At 35.8% G+C, this 15743-nt stretch overlaps 1 pseudogene; it reads left to right on the top strand.

The window, feature by feature from the left end:
* The first annotated feature begins 12584 nt into the window (after positions 1 to 12584).
* Positions 12585 to 14430, top strand: LOC129628705 (NADH dehydrogenase [ubiquinone] flavoprotein 2, mitochondrial-like; annotated as a pseudogene).
* The last annotated feature ends 1313 nt before the right edge of the window (positions 14431 to 15743 follow it).

Raw genomic sequence — 15743 nt, 5'->3', positions numbered from 1 at the left:
GGGCTGATTCATTGACTATGCTAAAGTCTTTCACTGTGTGGATCACAACAAACTGTGGAAAATTCTTAACGAGATGGGAATGTCAGATCACCTTATCTTTCTCTGAAGAAACCTGCACACAGATCAAGAAGCAACAGTTATAATCTGACATGGAACAATGGACTGGTTCCAAACTGGGAAAAGAGTACATCAAGGCTGTATACTGTCACCCTGTTTATTCAGTTTATATGCAGAGTACATCATGCAAAATGTGGGCTGGATGAAGCACGAGCTGGAAGAAATACCAATAACCTCATATATGCAAATGACACCACCCTTATGGCAGAAAGCAAAGAGGAACTAGAGAGCCTTGATAAAGGTGAAAGAGGGGAGTGAAAAAGGTGGCGTAAAACACAACATTCAGACTCTAAGATCATGGCATCCAGTCCCATCACTTCATGGCAAATAGATGGGGAAACAATGGAAACAGCAACAGACTTTCTTTTCTTGGGCTCCAAAATTACTTTAGATAGTGACTGCAGCTATGAAATTAAAAGATGATTGCTCCTTGGATGAAAGCTATGACCAAACTAGACAGCACATTAAAAAGCAGAGACATGACTTTGCCGACAAAGACTCATCTAATCAAAGCCATGGTTTTTCCAGTGGTCTTGTATGGGTGTAAGAGCTGGACCATAAAGAAGGCTGAGGACTGAAGAATTGATGCTTTTGAACTGTGGTGTTGGAGAAGACTCTTGAGAGTCCCTTGGACTGCAAGGAGATCAAATCAGTCATTCCTAAAGGAAATCAACCTTGAATATACATTGGAAAGACTGGTGCTAAAGATGAAACTCCTATACTTTGGCCACTTGATGCAAAAAGCCGATTCATTAGAAAAGACCCTGATACTGGGAAAGATTGAAGGCAGGAGGCAAAGAGGATGACAGGGGATGCAATGGTTTGATGGCATCATCGACTCAATGGAAATGAGTTTAAGCTAGCTCCAGGAGTTGATAAAGGACTGGGAAGCCTGGCGTATTGCAGCCCATGTGAGGCAAATAGTTGGACACAACTGGCTGAATGACAACAACAAGCTACATGTTGATCATTTGAAATGTGACTCAAGGGACTGAGGAACTGAATTTTAAAATTCACTTAAGTTTTATTTTAAATTTGTCCATTAAAACTGATTGTCAATTCAGTTACTTGAAAACTTTGAAGTACATTTGGAACAACTCATGTGTGTCTACTCTTTCAACTATAAATTTTATTACTTATAAATGCAAATTAGGTTTTTATTATGAAATTCAGCATTTGAATTGAGTGGTGCTATAAATGTAAAATACACACTAACTTTAGAAGACTTTGTACCAAAAGGGGGAAAAAAAAAAAAGGCATGAAGAAAACCACATTGATTGTTTTATATTGATTATATTTTTAAATAGTAATGTTTTTGGTAAATCAGGATAAATAAAATAAATAATAAAATTAATTTCAGCTGTTGGTTTTTAATTTTGTTTTCATTGTTAGTTTCAGAATATTTAAAATTACATATGCAGCTCATTGAATTTCTGTTGGACAGTACTCTCTAGGTCTTCTAACCACAATCTCAGTGCACAAGAAATATTGGTAAGAACTGTGAACTATGCATAGAATGTTCAGGGTATGCATGAGGAGAGATTAACTCAGAGTAATGGCAAAACATTTCTTCAATTCACATTGAGAAACAGTTGCGGACAGCTAAAGAGAAAAAGATTAATGTGATGATGCGTTATTCTTTCATTCAGCAAATATTTTGAGAAATTTATATTATGTAAGATACTGGGTGACTGAACTGAACTGAAGATACAGGGTGGGCTTCCCAGGTGGTGCTAGTGGAAAAAAACCTGCCTACCAATCCAGGAGACTTAAGAGATTTGGGTCGATCCCTGGGTCAGGAAGATTCCCTGGAGAAGGGCATGGCAACCCACTTCAGTATTCTTGCTTGGAGAATCCCCATGGACAGAGATATCTCATGGGCTATAGCATACAGGGTCTCAAAAACTTGGACAAGACAGAGCCGACTTAGCATACATGCATGCAGGATACTGGGTACACAAGTATAAATTTTGCAAGGTGTGCTTTTAAAACACATTCAGTATCTGCTCTTTCTTGTACTACAGTTAAAACACAGCCCCTCAGTCACCACCACCTCTTCTCTATTGGATTATGGTAATTGTGTTTTTTTTTTTTATTTTAATTGGAGGTTAATTGTTTTTTAATTTATATCCATGCTTATCTCTACAATATTTCTCTCACCACCACCACTACCAACACACACACACATACACACATTTAGGGTCTATTTTGAAAACATTGAATTTCCAGTGATCCATTTGAAAAACAATATAAAAGCATTTCACCATGAAGTAAATATTTCAAAATATTATTTTTTTAAAAACTGGAAGAAAGTCAGATATCATGGTACAAATACTTAAGTTATAGCTTTACGTAAGTTAAATGCTAATGTCAGCATTTCATCAAGACAATAGCATTAAAAACATAATTATAGTGCTTCTGTTGTTAACTAATGCAGATGCATATTTGTTTTGCAAGATCCTTAGAGGAAATCAAGTTATTGTATTACAAATTTCTACAAGTTAATTAAAGTCTTATTTTGATGGTACATTTGAGATGAAATAATTGAGTAAAAAAGTGAATGACAAGAAATAAACATTAATTCTGCAGTGCAAACTGATGAAAGTGACTAAGAGACTAAAAGGTAAAAATGTTTGTGTAGTTCTATATAACACATTAAGCATCAATGATCAAACATAAAATACTCAGATATAAATATAAATATTATCTAAATTTAAATATATTGGGAATATTTTCAACATTCCATATTTATAAAGGTTTCTTTAAAGTCTATAGATATTTTCATGAACAGGAAGCATACTATTTTCAAGGTACAGAAGACAAGCTGAAGTTTATGTCTAACTTTAAAGAAACAAAGAACTAATATATGGGCTATAAGGTTATGGTAATGATAAGAAATGGAAACCTATGAAAAAGAAGTTTAGTTAATGTAAAACTTATAGAGGAAGTCATAGAATGAATTAATTTAAACATTATATTAATGTGCCTAATTTCACACATACGTATATCAAATGTGTTCGTGTGTGTGTGTGTGTGTGTGTGTGTGTAGTTCAATTCAGTTCAGTTGCTCAGTCGTGTCTGACTCTGGCCCTCCATGGATGGCAACACACCAGGCTTCCCTATCTATCACAAACTCCAGGAGTTTACTCAAACTCATGTCCATTGAGTTGGTGATAGCATCCAAACATTTCATCCTCTGTCATCCCCTTCTCCTCCCACCTTGAATCTTTCCAAGAATTGGGTTCTTTTCTAATGGGACAGTTTTTCTCAACAGGTGGTTTCAGCTTCAACATTAGCTCTTCCAATGAGTATTCAGGACTGATCCCTATAGGATGGATTGGTTGGATCTCCTTGCAATCCAAAGGACTCTCAAGAGTCTTCTCCAACACCACAGTTCAAAGGCATCAATTCTTTGGCACTAAGCTTTCTTTATAGTCCAACTCTCACATCCATACATGACTAGGGGAAAAACCATAGATGCACTAGATGGACTAGATGTCTTTGTTGACAAAGTAATCTCTCTGCTTTTTTATATGCTGTCTAGGTTGGTCATAAATTTCTTTCCAAGGAGTAAGCATCTTTGATATGGCTGCAGTTAACATCTTCAGTGATTTTCGAGCCCAAAAAAATAAAGTCTGCAACTGTTTCCACTGTTTCCCCATTTATTTGCCCAAATGGGACCAGATGCCATGATCTTTGTTTTCTGAATGTTGAGCTTTAAGCCAACTTTTTCACTCTCCTTTTTCACTTTCATCTTTAATTCTTCTTCACTTTCTGCCATAAGGGTGGTGTCATCTGCATATCTGAGGTTATTGATATTTCTCCCAGCAATCTTGATTACAGCTTGTGCTTCCTTCAGCCCCACATTTCTCATGATATACTCCGCATATAAGTTAAATAAACAGGGTGATAATATACTGCCTTGACGTATTCCTTTTCAAATTTGAATCAGTCTGTTGTTCCATGTCCAGTTCTAACAGTTGCTTCCTGACCTGCATACAGGTTTCTCAAAGAGGTAGGTCAGGTGATCTGGCATTCCCATCTCTTTCAGAATTTTCCACAGTTTGTTGCGATCCACACAGTCAAAAGCTTTGGCATAATCAATAAAGCAGAAATAGATGTTTTTCTGGAACTCTCTTGCCTTTTTGATAATCCATCGGATGTTGGCAATTTGATATCTGGTCCCTCTGACCTTTCTAAAACCACCTGGAATGTTCGGAAGTTCATGGTTCACATACTGTTGAAGCCTGGCTTGGAGAATTTTGAATATTACTTTACTAGCATGTGAGATGAGTGTCATTGTGGGGTAGTTTGAATGGTCTTTGGCATTGCCTTTCTTTGGGATTGGAATGAAAACTGACCTTGGCCAGTCCTGTGGCCACTGCTGAGTTTTCCAAATTTGCTGGCATATTGAGTTTAGCATTTTCACAGCATCATCTTTCAGGATTTGAAATAGCTCAACTGGAATCCCAGCTCCTCCACTAGCTTTGTTCATAGTGATACTTCCTAACGCCCACTTGACTTCACATTCTAGAATGTCTGGCTCTAGGTGAGTGATCACACCATCATGATTATCTGGGTCGTGAAAATCTTTTTTGTCCAGTTTTTCCATGTATTCTTGCAACCTCTTCTTAATATCTTCTGATTCTATTTTTGTTCTTTTTTGAGGCCATTTTTGTCCTTTATTGAGGCCTTCTTTGCATAAAATGTTCCCTTGGTATTTCTAAATTTTTTTTAAGAGATCTCTTTTCTTTCCTATTCTATTGGTTTCCTCTGTTTCTTTGGACTGATCATTGAGGAAGGCTTTCTTATCTCTCCTTGCTCTTCTTTGGAACTCTGCATTCAAATAGGTATATCTTTCCTCTTCTCCTTTGCTTTTCACTTCTCTTCATTTCATAGCTATTTGTAAGGCCTCCTCAAACAGCCGTTTTGCTTTTTTGCATTCTTTTTCTTGGAGATGGTCTTGCTCCCTTTCTCCTGTACAATGTCACAAACTTCTGCCCATAGTTCATCAGGCTCTCTGTCTATCAGATCTAGTCCCTTAAATCTATTTCTCACTTTCAATTTAGGTCATACCTGAATGGTCTAGTGGTTTTCCCTGCTTTCTTCAATTTAAGTCTGAATTTGGCAATAAGGAGTTCATGATCTGAGCCACTGTCAGCTCCCAATCTTGTTTTTGCTGACTGTATAGAGCTTCTCCATCTTTGGCTACACAGAATATGATCAATCAATCATCAGTATTGACCATCTGGTGAGGTCCATGTGTAGAGTCTTCTCTTGTGTTGTTGGAAGAGGATGTTTGCTATGACCAGTACATTCTCTTGACACAACTCTATTAGCCTTTGCCCTGGTTAATTCTGTACTCCAAGGCCAAATTTGCCTGTTACTCCACTTGTCTCTTGACTTCCTACTTTTGCATTTCAGCCCCCTAAGATGAAAAGAGCATCTTCTTTGGGTGTTAAGTCTAGAAGGTCTTGTAGGTCTTCATAGAACTGCTCAACTTCAGCTTCTTCAGCATTACTATTTGGGGCATAGACTTGGATTACTGTGATATTGAATGGTTTGCCTTGGTAACCAACAGAGATCATTCTGTCGATTTTGAGATTTCATCCAAGTAATGCGTTTTGGACTCTTTTGTTGACTATGATGGCTACTCCATTTCTTCTAAGACATTCCTGACCACGGTAGTAGATATAATGGTCATCCTAGTTGAATTCATCCATTCCACTCCATTTTAGTTCACTGATTCCTAAAATGTTGACGTTCACTCTTGCCATCTCATTTTACCCCTTCCAATCTGCCTTGATTCATGGACCTACCATTTTAGGTTCTTGTGCAATATTGCTCTTTACAGCATAGGAACTTGCTTTCATCACCAGTCACATCTATAACTGGATATTTTTTTTTTTTTTGAGGGGGGTGTTGTTTTTGTTTGGCTCTGTCTCTTTCATTCTTTCTGGAGTTATTTCTCCACTGATCTCCAGTAGCATATTGGGCACCTACTGACCTGGGGAGTTCATCTTTCACTGTCCTATCTTTTTGCCTTTTAATACTGTTCATGGGGTTCTTAAGGCAAGAATACTGAAGTGGTTTGCCATTCCCTTCTCCAGTGGACCACATTTTGTCAGGTTATAGATATATATAGTTATAGATAGATATAGACAGATAAATAATCACCACTCAACTTATTAGCTTCTCAGAACTTCTTTTTATATCTCCTCTAATCCCTTTCCCCATTTCATAGGGTTATAATTACTTTGACTTATAACAACATAGATTAGCTTTGCTTATTTTTATATTGGTTAAAAATTGATTAGCACATACTTTTTTGAAAAATGCACAGTTCTTTCATTCAACATTTAATTATTAATTTCAACATAATGTTGCTGTATAGTATTCTGTCCTTTAAATACATTACAATTTATTTATCCATTCAAACACCAGTGGATGTTTGGCCAATTTCCAGGTTAGTGGCGTCTGTAAATAGGGGTACTATAAACACTCTAGTTCATATTTATGTGCATATACTATATATATATATATATATATATATATATTCATACACACATATGTGTGTGTGTGTATACACACATTTATAATGCTTTGGGGCTTCCCTTGAGGCTCAGCTGGTAAAGAATCCACCTGCCATGTGGGAGTATTAGGTTCTATCCCTGGGTCAGGAACATCCCCTGGAGAAGGGAAAGGCTACCCACTCCAGTATTCTGGCTTGGATAATTCCATGGGCTATATAGTCCATAGGGTCACAAAGAGTTGGACACAACTGAGTGACTTTCATAATAATGCTATTAGGCATATTACCAGGATTGTATATTTGATAAGACAACTATCATGAGTACTATTGATTGTAGTTGGTGGGATAGTAGAATCTATGCAAGAATTAATTATTGGGAATCATTTAGAAGGGTATCAGCAAATATGTAGTAAATGCTTATTATTAGTAGTAGAAGTAGTATGTCAAATTATCAGAACAAATGTCTTTTTGTAATATGGCAAAGAGGTTAAATATTTGAACTCTAAACATAAATAGACCTCAGTCAGACTCTTTACTGTGTCACTTCCAAGATGAGTGATGTTTAAGTAAAATATTTAATAATTGTCATTTTCCTTACCTCACTGGAAAATTTACAAAACAGATTGTTGTGAATGATGATGAAGAAATTAAATGTAAAGACTTAGCACAGCAAAATTTGTAATGGATATTCAATAATTATTAGTATTTATTAGTACATTATGAAATTAATAGAGCAGCTAAGATTATTATCATTTACTAACACTGTCTTTGTAATGTAAGGAGTTTGAACCGAGACTATGCTTAATATTTTACTTCTATCTCTGAACACAGGATGTGTTGTCCAAGAAACCATCTATCTCTTAGCAAATCAATGTCTCACTTCCCTTCTAACTTGGAACTTTTTCAGAGGCCATACTGGATCCTTTTGAACTTCTGGATCAGATGGTAATATCCAGGTACCAGAGAGTTAATATAAAGTGACTAGAGTCAAGAATAATCTTATTTGTTTGACTTTAAAATGCATGAAAGACAAGGTTGCTTATCATGCTAAAATTAATATGAAGTGAGTCTGAAAGTAGAGACTCAAAACACTCAGCATTACTGAGAAGTATATCCCAGGGCTTATAAGCTAATTAAAATTCTGCTTAAACTTATATTTCAAATGACTATATTTAAACTAAATTCACTTGAAACAAAGAGGCATAATTCTTTGTTTAACTAAAGCTCATTGTTGCATTTTATCAAGGAAACATCCATAATGTGATGTTCTTTAGAACAAATCCCTGGGTTTTATTAAGGAACTAAAAATACCAATATATGTGACAGTGGATTTTCTAAGAGAAAGGGATTTTTTTCTTTTTCCTTTACACTAATAAAAAATGAGGCATACATATTTCTTGAAGGAATTTGTGTGGAAAAAATAAACACAACTTCTAGAGCATATCTTATTTCTATAGCTGCCAAATCTTTCTATCAGCTTTCTCTCTGACAGAAATGCAGCTATTCCTAGATAAGGTTGGTTTTTAACTAAACATTCTGTCTTTGCAAGTGAAAAATGAGCCTATAGGAATATATTCATATCAACACATCAGAGTTTTCTTTCTAAAATCTGTACTAATGATTGATTGTTTGCACTAATCTTGTATACAAGGGTTAAGTAAGAGCTATTACAATATATTAGGCACAGACACTATGCTAATAATGGTTTTTGAAAGCACACAGAACATTCAAAAATGTCATAAAGAAGCTAGCAGTTCGTGCATGGATTTCCAAGTCTCTAATAGTTTTATTTTAATTAATTTAACCCTACTTAAAGATAACTACAGAATGAAGGCACATGCCCACATTTTAGGAGGTATGCAATGTATGTCATGATCTTTTCTTAATGAATCCCTTAAGAATGGACCTGTTCTAAGAAATGTAATGCCTGTGTTTTTATTATAGTTTGTCCAATGTTAATGAGAAATTCTATAGGGAATATTTACCTCTTACAATAATAATAACCTATGACAACTATATTTCTCTGTTAAACAATAAAACCTAAAAGTTTTCCAATAATACAATTCATTACTAAAAAAAAAAAAAAAAAAAAAAAAAAAAAGGCTTACCACTAACTTTAAAAGATTTGGAAGTTGAGTAAATATAACATGAATGACCCTTATGCATATGTGAGGTTCTCTATACTACATATTCTTCCTTCCTGTTCTTGTGTCCTACTTAAATACTGCTTAGAGTAGATTTGAGAAGTGATCATATCTAAGGCCCAAATTTCCTATGTCTATGGCTCAGAGACTCTTAGAAAAAATAACATTTGAGCCTTTCATCTTTTTTTTTTTTTTTAATAAAAATTTACCTTTCCATCTCGGAGAAGGCAATGGCACCCCACTCCAGTACTCTAGCCTGGAAAATCCCATAGATGGAGGAGCCTGGTAGGCTGCATGCAGTCCATGCGGTCGCCAAGAGTTGGACGGGACTGAGTGACTTCACTTTCACTTTTCACTTTCATGCATTGCAGAAGGAAATGGCAACCCACTCTAGTGTTCTCGCCTGGAGAATCCCAGGGACGGAGGAGCCTGGTGGGCTGCTGTCTCTGGGGTCGCAGAGTCAGACACAACCGAAGTGACTTAGTAGTAGTAGTAGTACCCTTCCATCTTAATTCACAAGTGAATCCTGAGGAACCTAAACATCACCTCATCAAACTTCAGTAAATGTAAAGTTCAAAATATTCCCTTTTCTTCCTCCCTCCCTCCCACTCATGGAATATTTTCAGCTTTAGGCTTTATTTGTTTATTCATTTTTTTCATTCATTCATTCATTTTTCCCACCAACTCAACAGGTCATCAGGAAGCTCCTCTATCCAACACAGACAACACTGGAAAGGAGAACTGCAAGGAGAAGAACCTAATGTTTTATGACCTGCCTCATCTAAACTGAACTGTCACATGCAAAGTAAAAAACAAATAATAATTAATAAAAAAGAATTAATGTAAAAAAATAGGAAAAATGCTAAAAACAAAACAAAAAAGACTAATGTACAATTTAGAGCTAAAGTTAGCAAAAATAGTCTCTTGTTTAAAAAACAGTGACAAAAGAGGCTCTTTCAAAGGAGAGATTACTTGAGGTTTTTGTGGCCTAATAATGTATATACTTGGAGAAGGAAATGGCAATCCACTCCAGGACTATTGCCTGGAAAATCACATGGACAGAGGAGCCTGGTAGGCTACAGCCCATGGGGTTGCAAAAGTCAGACACGACTGAGCGACTTCACTTTCTTTCTTTCACTTTCAATGTATATACTAAATAATTTCTCTCTGATAATGTGTTGCTTCACATGGACAATAACTTAATCTGTGTAAGCCATATATAATCTGATAATATAATTTGAATCTTCCTCACAGACATCAGTTCAGCTCAATTCAGTCACTCACTTGTGTCTAACTCTTTGCAACCCCATGGACTGCAGCACGCCAGGCTTTCCTGTCCATCGCCAACTCCCAGAGTTTACTCAAACTCATGTCCATTGAGTCCGTGATGCCATCCAACCATCTTATCCTCTATCATCCCCTTCTCCTCCTGCTTTCAATCTTTCCCAGCATCAGGGTCTTTTCCAGTAAGTCAGTTCTTCACATCACATGGCCAAAGTATTGGAGTTTCAGCTTCAGCATCAGTCCTTCCAATGAATATTCAGGACTGATTTCCTTTAGGATTGACTGGTTTGATCTTCTTGCAGCCCAAGGGACTCTTAAGAATCTTCTCCAACACCACAGTTCAAAAGCATCAGTTCTTCAGTGCTCACCTTTCTTTATAGCCCAACTCTCACATCCATACATGACTACTGGAAAAACCATAGCTTTGGATGGAACTTTGTTGGCAAAGTGATGTCTTTGCTTTTTAGTATGCTGTCTAGGTTGGTCATAGCTTTTCTTCCAAAGATATAGCTTCACATTTTTTGCCAAATGACACTTTCCTGGTTATTATTTGTATAGAGTAGAAAATGAAATCATTGTTTATCACCTGCAGCTGAAGGAATATATTATATATATTAACACTTAAAAGGATGCACATTTAATTAAGTATGTTAAATGCACAAAATAATAGGCAATAACATTTTATATCACAAGAATCTATGCTCATACTCCTCAGAAAAAATAATTGTCATCTAATATATCTATTTAATGTTTACATTGAAAATATTGGTCTTATATTGGGAATGCATTTATGAATATTAAGTATATCTGTTATATATGTTATGAATTAATTTTTTAGCTATTCATCAAATGATGCCCCAGGAATTTTCTAAATGAGAATTGGTGAGTATAGAAAGCAGATTAATTTCTCATCTGGGTTATTCTGAGTCAAATTGCATGGTATGTTCCTCTTTGTGAGTAACTAGTGTTCTCTGGATATCCTGGAAAGGACATACATTTATTTATTATAATTCCATATGTAGAATGCTCTATCTCCAGACCTGAAATGTATAGCCTTACAAAATGATGTATTTATAATTAAGGGAATATTTTAAGGTTAAAACATATGATTCATCACCTCACAGCAGTTTTTTTTGGCCTCATCTGGAAGGTTTTTAGATGAAGTCCAGCTAATTAAGTTAAACAATCTCCACTCCTCTCCACTACCAGAGTGGTATATATGTTTATCTGTAACTGAAAACATTGCCAAAGGAAGATGAGCTTCCAGAATTTTATGTACTTTAATATCAGAATTAAAGTTAATACCAAATACCAAGTTTTCCCTAATATCCATACACATAAGGAAAAAGCTTAAGAAAAAAAAAAAAAAACTTCCAAATACCATCCATGTATTTAATTTGCAATAAAATAGGACATTTAAAGATAATTAGGTAAACAATGCCCACATAATATGAGGAAAGTTAATGAAATAGGATATTTAGAAGGAATACATAACAAGGTATGCTTAAAAAATATTCTATAATTGTTTTTAAAATGTGGAAGGAAGATGTCAAAAACAATTCAATCACAGACACATACAAATTATCTGTAGTCCTTGCTTGATCGGAACTATTGTAGGTGTGCTGATCAATAAGCAAAAGTAAATTATGTGAATTGTGTACTTATAAATACCATAGTGTTTGAATGAGTTTTGATAAAATGAAAGAGGTACATAATCATAATGGCCCCGGGCTTGTTTGTTTGTTTGTTTTTTAAGTATACAACTTTAGAATGAAGAGAACAATTTTCAAATTGTTGTTTTATTTGTTAACTAGCTATAACTCAAGAAGGGTAGAAAGCAGTCAGGTATTATGGTTTATATCGGAGTTTTGAAAATTAAAATTATAAACCATTTGCCCTGTGATTATAGAGTCAGAATTTTAAAGAGCCACTTGTAGGACCCATCTGTTACAAATATCTTTCCTTCAGACATAGCTGCTGCCGCCTGCCAAGTCGCTTCAGTTGTGTCCAACTCTGTGCAACCCCATGGACTGCAGCCTACCAGGCTTCTCTGTCCATGGGATTCTCCAGGCAAGAACACTGGAGTGGGTTGCCATTTCCTTCTCCAATGCATGAAAATGGAAAGTGAAAGTGAAGTCACTCAGTCATGTCTGACTCTTAGTGACCCCATGGACTGCAGCCCACCAGGCTCCTCCATCCATGGGATTTTCCAGGCAACAATACTGGAGTGGGGTGCCATTGCCTTCTCCCTTCAGATATAGAAAGGATATCAAGAAAACAAATGAGATAATTTGTTAATATGTTTTGCCTTAAACATGTGTTAAGTACATAAAATATATTGGTAGTTAAAGAGCTATGAATTAACTATTACTAAAACCTGAATATCCTGATTTCTTATTAAGTTTTTTATTCATGATATCATGCAATGATCATTAAAAAATTAAAGTAAAAACCACTTGGGAGGTGGGAAATTTGGTCCATCATAATCTCTATGGCTTTCTGGACCCATGGACCCACCCAGCCAGCCTTGCCAGTGGAGAAGATATTTGAGGAATTTGCATGAGACAGCTGTGCAGAATGCAGCTGGAGGAGCATTAATTGTGCACAGAGATACTCCTGACAATAACCTAGATATTCCATTTGATTTCACAATGGAAAACTCTTAAGAGGACAGAGACAATTGTTAAACAAACAAACAAAAATACGACTTCTGCTTTATTGACTATGCCAAAGCCTTTGAGTTTGTGAAACACAACAAACTGTGGAAAATTCTTAAAGAAACGGGAATACCAGGTCACCTTACCTGCCTCCTGAGAAGTCTTTATGCAGGTCAAGAAGCAACAGTTAGGACTGGGCATGGAACAGCAGACTGGTTCCAAATTGGAAAAGAAAGATATCAGGGCTGTATATTGTCACTCTACTTATTTAACTTATATACAGAGTACATCACGAGAAAAGCTGGGCTGGATGAAGCACAAGCTAGAATCCAGATTGACGGGAGAAATATCAGTAACTTCAAATACGCAGATGACATCACCCTTATGGCTGAATGTGAAGAAAACCGAAGAGCCTCTTGATCAAAGTGAAAGAAGGGAGTGAAAAAGCTGGTTTTAAACCCAATGTTCAAAAAACAAAGATCATGACATCTGGTCTCATCACTTCAGGGCAAATATATGGGGAAATGATGGAAACAGTGATAGACTTTCTTTTGTGGGGCTCCAAAATCACTGTGGACAGTGAATGTAGCCATGGAACAAAAAGATGCTTGCTCCTTGGAAGAAAAGTTATGACAAACCTAGACACATATTACAAATTGGAGACATCACTCTGTCAGCAAAGGTCTATAAAATCAAAGCTATGGTTTTTCCAGTAGTCACGTACAGATGTGAGAGCTGGACCATAAATAAAGCTGAATGCTGAACAACTGATGGTTTTGAACTGCAGTGCTGGAGAAGACTCTTGAGACTCCCTGGACAGCAAGATCAAACCAGTCAATCCTAAAAGAAATCAACTCTGAATATTCATTGGAAGGACTGGTGCTGAAGCTGAAGTTTCAAGATTTTGGACCTCTGATGTGAGGAACCAACACATTGAAAAAGACCCTGATGCTGAGAAAGATTGAGGAGAACAGGGCAAAGAGGATGAGATAGTTGGATGGTGTCATCAACTCAATGAACATGAGTTTGAGCAAACTCAGGGAGATATTGAAGGTCAGAGAATCCTGGTGTGCTGCAGTTCATGGGGTCACAAAGATTCAGAAACGATTGAAGGACTGAACAACAACACCTAAAAGGGAATAAAGCAGACGCTATGCTTCTAATCCTGGATTTAGCCCAAAGAAAAAATGGATGGCTGCCCAACTCTGCTATGAACAAGGTTGAAGAAATTTTACAAGTACCTTCAATGAGAGTGTATGATGTACCAACTTTTTATACAATATATATTGCAAAGCCACTTGGAAAATATATTTAAGTATGCACTACTATGCCTCGCATGCACTGAAAGTCTGACAGCACACTGGAGGTCATTAAGACCCCCCCCCCCCAAAAAGACAAACAAACAAAAAAAACTTAAAATAAAGTTTGGAGAAACTACACCTGACAAATTTTCACTCTTATAGAAGTGGAATGTTTAGGGGCCTGTGTAAACCCACCAATGGTTCAAATAAATGACAACTACTAGGAGGATCTGACACTTAAGGATTTTGAAGAAACTATTAATAAACTCAAGGCTGGCAGAATCCCAAAACCTGGGCCAAGGAGTGACTGCATCTCGTGTAAATCAGCCACAGGTCTTACCTCTTTGACTGAACCACCTAAAGGACCTGGATTTCTTGTACAACCAGGCCTTTAATTTATATTTAACTGTATAATTATTTCAACTGGAGAAATAAAGTATGAATCTCCTATCAAAAAAGGAAGAAACACTTGGCAGAATATATAATTTGCAGAAAATTGAGCCACATATAGTGAGGTTCGTAGTTCAGCATGCATAAAGAACATAATATTTTAAAATATTTTCATATTCAATCTGTCATTTAATCTATATCACCCCAACCACTGAATTTTCATAGAAAATTATTTTTTATGTATTTTAAATCTGATTTCTTAAAATCAAGTCATTATCTCAAAATCTAAGCTTTATTCAAAAGAATTTCCAAATTTCCCAAATCCACATTTTAATATGAAGAACCAGACCTAAGATTCTTAAGCTTATAACTTTACAATTTTTAGCAAAATCATATCATTTAGCAAAACTGAAAACAGGGAGAGCCTTTTCTTTGCAGCAAGGTGGAGGACACCAGGAAGTGAGCCCAGAAAGGAAGTACAAGAGAGAAAGTACAACCAGAATTAGATTTGAAGACTCTGACTCATGCCTTGAAATAAAAAATTTAAATAGTAGATTGAGATTAAGTAAATACCTTGAACAGAGATATTTACCCTTCATGTAATTACCTTTTTGAAAATAAAAGAAATCCCTAGATTGCTTGTAGCATCAGAAATGTATAGTGATCCTCAGGAAGAACATTCAGAAATTCTTGCATATTGTGTATAAACTCACTATACTGAGAAATAAGGGGAAAGATTGAAGCATTTATCCTGTGGCTCCTATATGAGTGTTACTAATAACTATAAAATAGTAGATCAGAAGTTTCTTTTGTGAAAGATTTCATCCTTTGTTCTTTTATTTCTGCTGTCTGTATCATCCTTTACTTTTCATGACAGATAACAATCACATGTTGACATTTGAGGAGTTTTCTCAGTTTGCTTCCTGCCAACAGTTTTTAGGGTTGAAATAAGCTCTTCACTTTGTAGTCAGTATCCAAGATGACAGTATTTCTAATACAATTCTCTTGAAATATGTTGGGTGTCTTCCAAATCATATGAGGTTTTACCCCCATTTAACACAAAGGTTTATATATGTTTTCCATTCCCATTCCTATATAATGTAAATTATATTAATAATGAGTAACAAAATCTCAGTTCATAAGTTTCAAGATATCAAAGACAGATGTGATTGACTGAAGAGAGGAAATATATCACTCAAAGATGGATAAAATGATATTTAGGTCCTTATTTCTCACTTTGGGAAAAGGCTAGTATGTTTTCAGTTGTACAAGGTGATGTTTGCTTCAGGTAATGTGAAAACATGGTTTTCTATTTTCC

Source organism: Bubalus kerabau, chromosome 15 (assembly GCF_029407905.1).
Source record: "Bubalus kerabau isolate K-KA32 ecotype Philippines breed swamp buffalo chromosome 15, PCC_UOA_SB_1v2, whole genome shotgun sequence".
In the NCBI taxonomy this organism is placed as follows: domain Eukaryota; kingdom Metazoa; phylum Chordata; class Mammalia; order Artiodactyla; family Bovidae; genus Bubalus; species Bubalus kerabau.
The sequence above is the reverse complement of the archived record's forward strand: the minus strand, read 5'-3'. Positions and strand labels throughout refer to the sequence as shown.